Here is a 6736-nt window from a genome sequence, read left to right as displayed (position 1 = left end):
TTTGTTTAATCTGTACAGAAAATGAAGTGGAAAAACTTTATATAATATAACGTGGTCACATTATGTATCATTATGATGCTATATTGTTTCTATAGGTTTTCTTATACATCTGCATGTAGTTTAGTCTGGTGTGGTTCTTATTGTTGTGAAGTGGAATCCTGTTTATTGATTTTTTTTAGTTACTTGTAGTAGTACGAGGCTTTTCAAGCAGCTTTCGTTCTCCCTCCTTCGCTCTCCCTCTTTGACTCTAAACTGTAGGGTGAGATAGTGTGTTGCTGCAGGTGGATTATCACTTCCAGGGTGGCCATATTCACCAACTAATCCAAGACACAGATTGCCTTCAACATCACCTTCAGCGTGTAGCTCCATCAGATTATGTTATGTCCCTCGTGCTGTTGTTGTATGCGGTTTGGCTCTCTGAGTGGTAAACAGCCGTTGGTGTGTGCTTTAGTGTCTGATAAACACATTAGACTGTTGTTTACGCTCCCCTAAACTGTCCCGGTTCAAACACTTGATAGAGACGGAACTCCAAGCCAAGATGTGAAGATGTGAGCATCGTTATAGTACTGTGACTAGTGAGAACAAAATCATGCTGCCCGAGCACGCACACACACGTGTGCACACATACACACTTTATGAGCTGGTATCAGTGTTTGTATACAGTATATCTATGTGCATAGTGGCGTAGAATTTCCCTGCGCAAGGTTTTTTTTTCGTAATACCATGAAACAAATAAGAGTTTATGCGTTCACACCCTCTGTGTATGTGATTACCTGGTGTAAATGGGTGATTGCATGTACAGTGCATGTACACTGTACATGCGAGAGTAATGTTCATGTGTTGGATGTATGATCAGTACTATACACCTCGTATTGTAAAGTTGTTGCTGCTGCCTGCCCCCACGGTTTCTGCACGAGAGAAACAGTTTTTCAGTCTAAAAGTCTGAGTCGGCTTTAGTTACTGGAGGAGGACGTGGACACCGCATGGTATTGCCAAAACAAGGTGTGGTGTGTCCCAACCTTTGTGGCTGACAGTGGGTATAATTAAAATATCACAATTCCTTGAGGCATTTGGACACCGATGTGATGCGTCTCTTCTCTCCTGAGCTGTTGTCTGTAATTAGGCAAATCGATTTTGTCGAAATTTACCTTGATTTTAAAATCTGTGTTAACAAAGTCCAGATATTAACAGTAAAACGTCTCGTCTATTGACGTGTAATAGAATAAAATCCTAGATATATGAGATCAGGCTCCAGATTCGGGTGCTGTAGCATTAGTATCAACGCGTGGTTAAGCCTGTGTGAAAGCTCTATTGTACTTGATTGAATTATCTCCTTACAGAGAGTGGGAGGCCGCAGCATAAACAAGTCACTCTGAATGGAGAGAGGGACAGATGAGTTTCCTTCTGTTGTTTTTGTTACACCAGCACTTTATTGTAAAACTGAAATGATATTGTTCCCGTGGCAGCTTTGTGTAAATGTTTTGTGCACAGTATTCCTCCATTTCATGCCGAGCGCTCGCTGTGTTTACCACTGTTTACTGAGCGACTGAGGCTACTGTACTGTGTCCTTGCTCTCGATCAACTGCCTCAATGCTGGTCGAAGGTGAACCCCCAAGTCGTTCGTAGTGTGGAGGCTTGTTACTGCTGCACTGGCCTGCAGACATCAACAGACGGTTGTGAAAACTAGACATAAAGTTAAAGATAATCCTGAGTTTTTATAATTCTACATCTGGGCCAATCTAAGTGGAAAAGAAAATTGAACATTGGAGAAAACTGCAACTCAAAACACAAACAACACATTCCACAAGGAGAGTGTTTGTTTGTGTGGTGTGGGTTTGAGTGAATCTGTGTGTATCTGTAGTGGTTTGTGTTTTTAAAGGTATGGAGTCTAGCAGACTGGGAGTGCAACGTTGGCTCCAGTGATGTGGTAAACACATCTTCACTCTGAGCAACACTAAACACATAGTTGTGATCATGTTTGAGTACAGGTAGACACTCCAGTAGTTGCTTTCACCTTTCACCAATTTGGCACTTAAGAAGCTTTGGCCTTAGGCTATTTTTTGACTTTGCACCTGGTACCCCGATTTTCTTCCCTTTGGCAGAGGTTTGAGGTGACAGAGCATAATGCTGAGTAAAAGTCACAGGGATGAGCTGAGTTTTGGTTTGATTGTGTGTGCACGCTGGGATGGCTCACCGCTATCTATCAATGTCACTCAGGTAGCCATGGTATCACTGTTAGTGTCAGCATCAGTGTGTGTCAGCTGGTATCACTCACTGGTATCTATGTCTGTGAGGCCTACACAATTTGACCCTGACCCTGTATCTCTCCTGTTTCCCACACCTCTGTCTCTCGTTGTCTGTCAGAGTGTGTGTGTGTGTGTGTGTGTGGTTCAGTGTGTATTGTCAGCCCAAACCCCCAGATTCCTTGGTATGTTAGTGGAATTTCGACTATTTTTCCAGGTCACTGTTGTTTGTGCCTTGCGAGGTGTGTCTGTAAATTCCCACACAGGGAGGCAGATAAACAGACTCACACTGTCACGCGCGTGTGCAAACCTCGTCACATGGCAGCCAACACCTTGTAGGGTTAAGAATTCACCGCGACTAACTGTCTTAAATGTCCGACTCAGGCTCAGCACCGGCACTCTTTGTCCTTTAACCCTCATGGTGGCTGTCTGTGAGCCAGGCCTGCAGTCTGCTATCCAGCGCTAAGCTTGACTTGTGTCCTAGCAGCAAGTGAGTTATATCAAAGATAAATTGGGGATGACAAATTGGTGGTGTGTGAGGTCACATGGGCTGTTATAGTATAGGGGTGGTTGCTATCAAAATGAGTTGCTGTGAGCCATTATAGGAAATGCTTGAGTAAAGGGGGCAGTTTTGCTGTAAGATAAGTGTTTTGTGTCATAATCCTCTTTTTCCCTCATACCTATACTTTCTCTCCCTCTCTGTCTCTACCTGGTACCTGGCAGGTCATGTAAATATTAGTCTGAGCTCGCTAATAAATCTGCACCTCCTACTGCTCCCACAACCTCCCAACCCAAACCTAATGGCTGACACCCTCCCCATCAGATACAGCAGAGCGAAAGGACGAGAGATGAATGGACGAGTTGACACTGTAGGCAGCTATGCTGTCGGCCAGATTTTAATCCAGCAGAGCAGGTGTTCTTTTGAATGAAATCACCTCTTCGCTGGACAGCCAGAGAAGAGCTTAGCTACTCGAGCAAGCCGTTAATGTTTCGGAGGTGTCAACAGGCGATGGATCAGTGTTGGTCGTTCATAGAGACAAAGGTTCTCTGTTGACACACCTAAACTTTATGACCCCTGACCTCAATCAGACCCCCCCCTCCAATCTCCAGGAAAAAAAATGACCTACGTTCTGCTCGCCCTGGAGGTAAACTCATCCCACGACACACACACACACACTTGTATGTTTGTATGCACTTTCTGATCACAAACAGTGAGTGACAGAGTAGAAAGGCTCGGTAACATACCGAGGACTTTACCAGACAGGTGATAGCTGAGCTCCGGTGGCACTGAGGGGGTCCTATCCTAGCCTGCAGGTATGTACATGTGAATATGTGTGCGAAACAGATCGCATGGCTGACACCCGGACCACCTCAAGGTGAATGTTATAGGGCAATTTTTGGTGGGGTATCTGGCTAGATTCCCCCAGAGAGAAATCTGTATCCGAGGCTGGGAGCAGGAGAGAGGTGGAGGGAGGCGGTCAGAGGGACGTGGCAGGTGGGGCGAGTAGTGATGATGAATTGTGGGGAACGAGGTTCTTTCGGCTCAGATTAAAATCTGCTGATAAACATGCCCGCCAGGTCTCTAGGTAACCCAATACATTTCTCTCTCATCACTGTCTCACACCTCTTCCTTTTTTCTGTCTCTCAGTCCAAGATGGATTTTAGATGTTAAAGTCTAGTCACATTCTAGGTGGTGGGCTCCGTTCTGTCCATGTACCTCCAGACGCTCTGTGTTTTTGTGTGTGTGTGTGTGTGTGTGCCTGCAGTTGCATGTATGTTTGTGTACGTAATCAGAGTGTGCTTTATTCTCTATTCTCAGTGTTGCTGTCATTTGGCAACCAGATCTCAGGCTGACATGCATTACAGCCTGGACATAAGCCTGAACTAATCTGTCTAACTGTCACTAGACACAGGGGGAGTCAAGAGTGAGGGAGAATATAGAGGTGTTAAAAAAAGTTTGAGACGAACTGTGATGGGGTTAAATAAATGATTGCGCTGCATGCATAACAGTCTAAAGATACTGCAGCAATGTGTGTGTGTCAGTGTAAAGGTACGGTCACGTAACGTTTCCATTCGACGACATTGCCTCACACTCAGTCCAGAAAAAGGACATGACGTCCCTGCTAGGATGCAGGTAACATACAAATATTGATCGACCATAAACTAAAAACATTGCTTAAGAGTACATGTACTAAGGTAATAACTTCTCCATTGTCAAATCCTGTGCAATAGTGTTACTGTTGGCCAATCAAGCACTTCCTGTGAAACTGCCAGAGCCAGCTGGAGATCACACTGAAACAGGAAACGCATGTTTTAATTTGTCTGTCGTACTGGCTTCAATATAATTGAATGGGAGATGGAGTCTATCGTCATAAGACGGAAGTGTAATGTGACCATAATAAACATTTAACACAATCAGGCCTGTGTCATACAGCCTGGGGGGAAACCTTTACATTTCATTTCAGCAAGACATATTTCAGCTGGGCCACAGTTTGACCTGAACTAACTGTGCCTGTGATTTGGTTTCAGTCAAATTACTTGGCCTAGCTAACAATATGGTCCTTGCGTCTTACCCACAAAATGAATATCAGATCTAAAACCAGCGATGACATTTCTGCAATGGGGCAATAAATACAAGCAGTCAAGACATTCATTATAAACAAACCAACAAGACCAAAAGTGACTGCACCCATATTGTCCATAATAATTCCCCATGACAAAGGAAAACCGTTTACGCACAACTGCCGCAAGTGCTGCAGTTCAAATTGAACCACAAAGTCGGTCTGTAAACTGATGGATGGTCACAAAGATCATTTTACTGTTTGCCATTATTTTCTCTTCCAAATAACTTTGGCTCGTCTGGGGTTTGTTTAAAACCCGTACGATCATCTTTTTAGTAACCCCATTTCTCTTCCCAGATCTCACTTATTCAGTGGGTGAGTGCAATATTTTCATAGCCCGTAATAACATTGCAATTAGTTCCATTGACCTACAAAAATGTTTCCAAGTTGACCTCCTCCTGTGTTGCTTGATGCCATTTCTGTGCCTATAGCTCTACCTGCCAGCTGTGAAGACTGGTTTGCCTGTGAAACTGCAACAGGAATGCTCTCAGCCTGGCATCCAGGACACAGATAGACTCTGCCACAGGAAGTTGGCACTAGAATAGTCTCAATGACTGCTTGATAATATTACCCTGAGGGACAATAAATCATATCTTATCTAACAATATGGGCCTCCCATGGCTGTTAAAAGACCTAGGATGTTGAGGGTTCTTTTTGGGGCAGTTGGTAGACTGAAAGGTGAATCATAATTAAACATTTTGATTAAAAAGCAGCAACACATGAGGATATTGTATTGATTGAAGGGACACAGAAGAGTAATTTTGTGCTTTCATCTTAGCTGGTGTATCTGCGCTTGTGTCTGCTTCCTGCATCTAGGTATATCGAGGGCAGATGCCTTGCATTTCCTGTGTCATGGCATTGGTGTGTCTAATCAGGCCTGAACATGGCTGCATCCTGTCCCAAGCCTGGGCAAGAAGAGACGATCTTACCACGGGACAGATATTGACCAACACAGCATACAGGATTAGAGCCTAACGGAAAAAAATATTGTTTGCTGAGTAAAATAGCAATGACTTAATCTTTTATCATTTATGTTTACATGCTACTTTTTGTCTGCAATATCCCTTTAGATTCACGTGAACAGGAGTCCCTGGGCTCTATTATAACAGAGACTGAACTGGACTGAGAGTCTGGACAACAGAGGGGGCCGAGGCTGAGAAGATTGCTGGAAAGTATTCTCTTTGATATGCCGGCCAAGAAGCCTTTGATTAAATGTGGTCCCAGCAGGAGCCCACACTAGGTCCTCTGTGGCACAACCATGTCCAATCACCAGCTATCAACAGCCCTGGGTAATTATAGCCATCTAGTCATTAGCCTGGGACCCACCTGGAATTCCACATAGCGAGGGGTGGGATGAGGCCAGGAGGGGTTGGGGTTTAGGTTGGGCCTTTAATCAAACACTTCCCTCCCCTTGACTGATATAACACACCACACCCCAACTCACATAGAATCAGCCTTTGTTACCAACATAGATTGTATTATTATTACTGCCCCAGCATCTCGCAACTCATGCAGGTGAGGAGCGACGGTGTGTATGTGTGTGTGTGTGTGTGTGTGTGTGTGTGTGTGTGTGTGTGTGTGTGTGTATATGTGTGTGATGGGAACAACATGGCAGGTTATGACAGCAGTACAACGGGAACTTACTCACTATCGTGCTCGGTCACACTGATTAGTTCTGCTCTGTCTGCATCTAGTCTCTTTCTTGCCTTCAACCTCTACGTTTGTCTGTCTGAACAAAAACCAAATAATCCAGTGTCATAGTAATGCACCATATATTTCATATGAACATCTGTTTCGATAAGGCAATATACACAATGTTATACAAGCAAGCTGGAGAGCAAAGAAGTGAAATTTGTCCGATGTTGTGGTGGC

This window comes from Anarrhichthys ocellatus, unplaced genomic scaffold, assembly GCF_004355925.1.
Source record: "Anarrhichthys ocellatus isolate YVR2014 unplaced genomic scaffold, GSC_Weel_1.0 scaffold5, whole genome shotgun sequence".
NCBI classification, from domain to species: Eukaryota; Metazoa; Chordata; class Actinopteri; order Perciformes; family Anarhichadidae; genus Anarrhichthys; species Anarrhichthys ocellatus.
Note: the sequence above shows the minus strand (reverse complement) of the source record.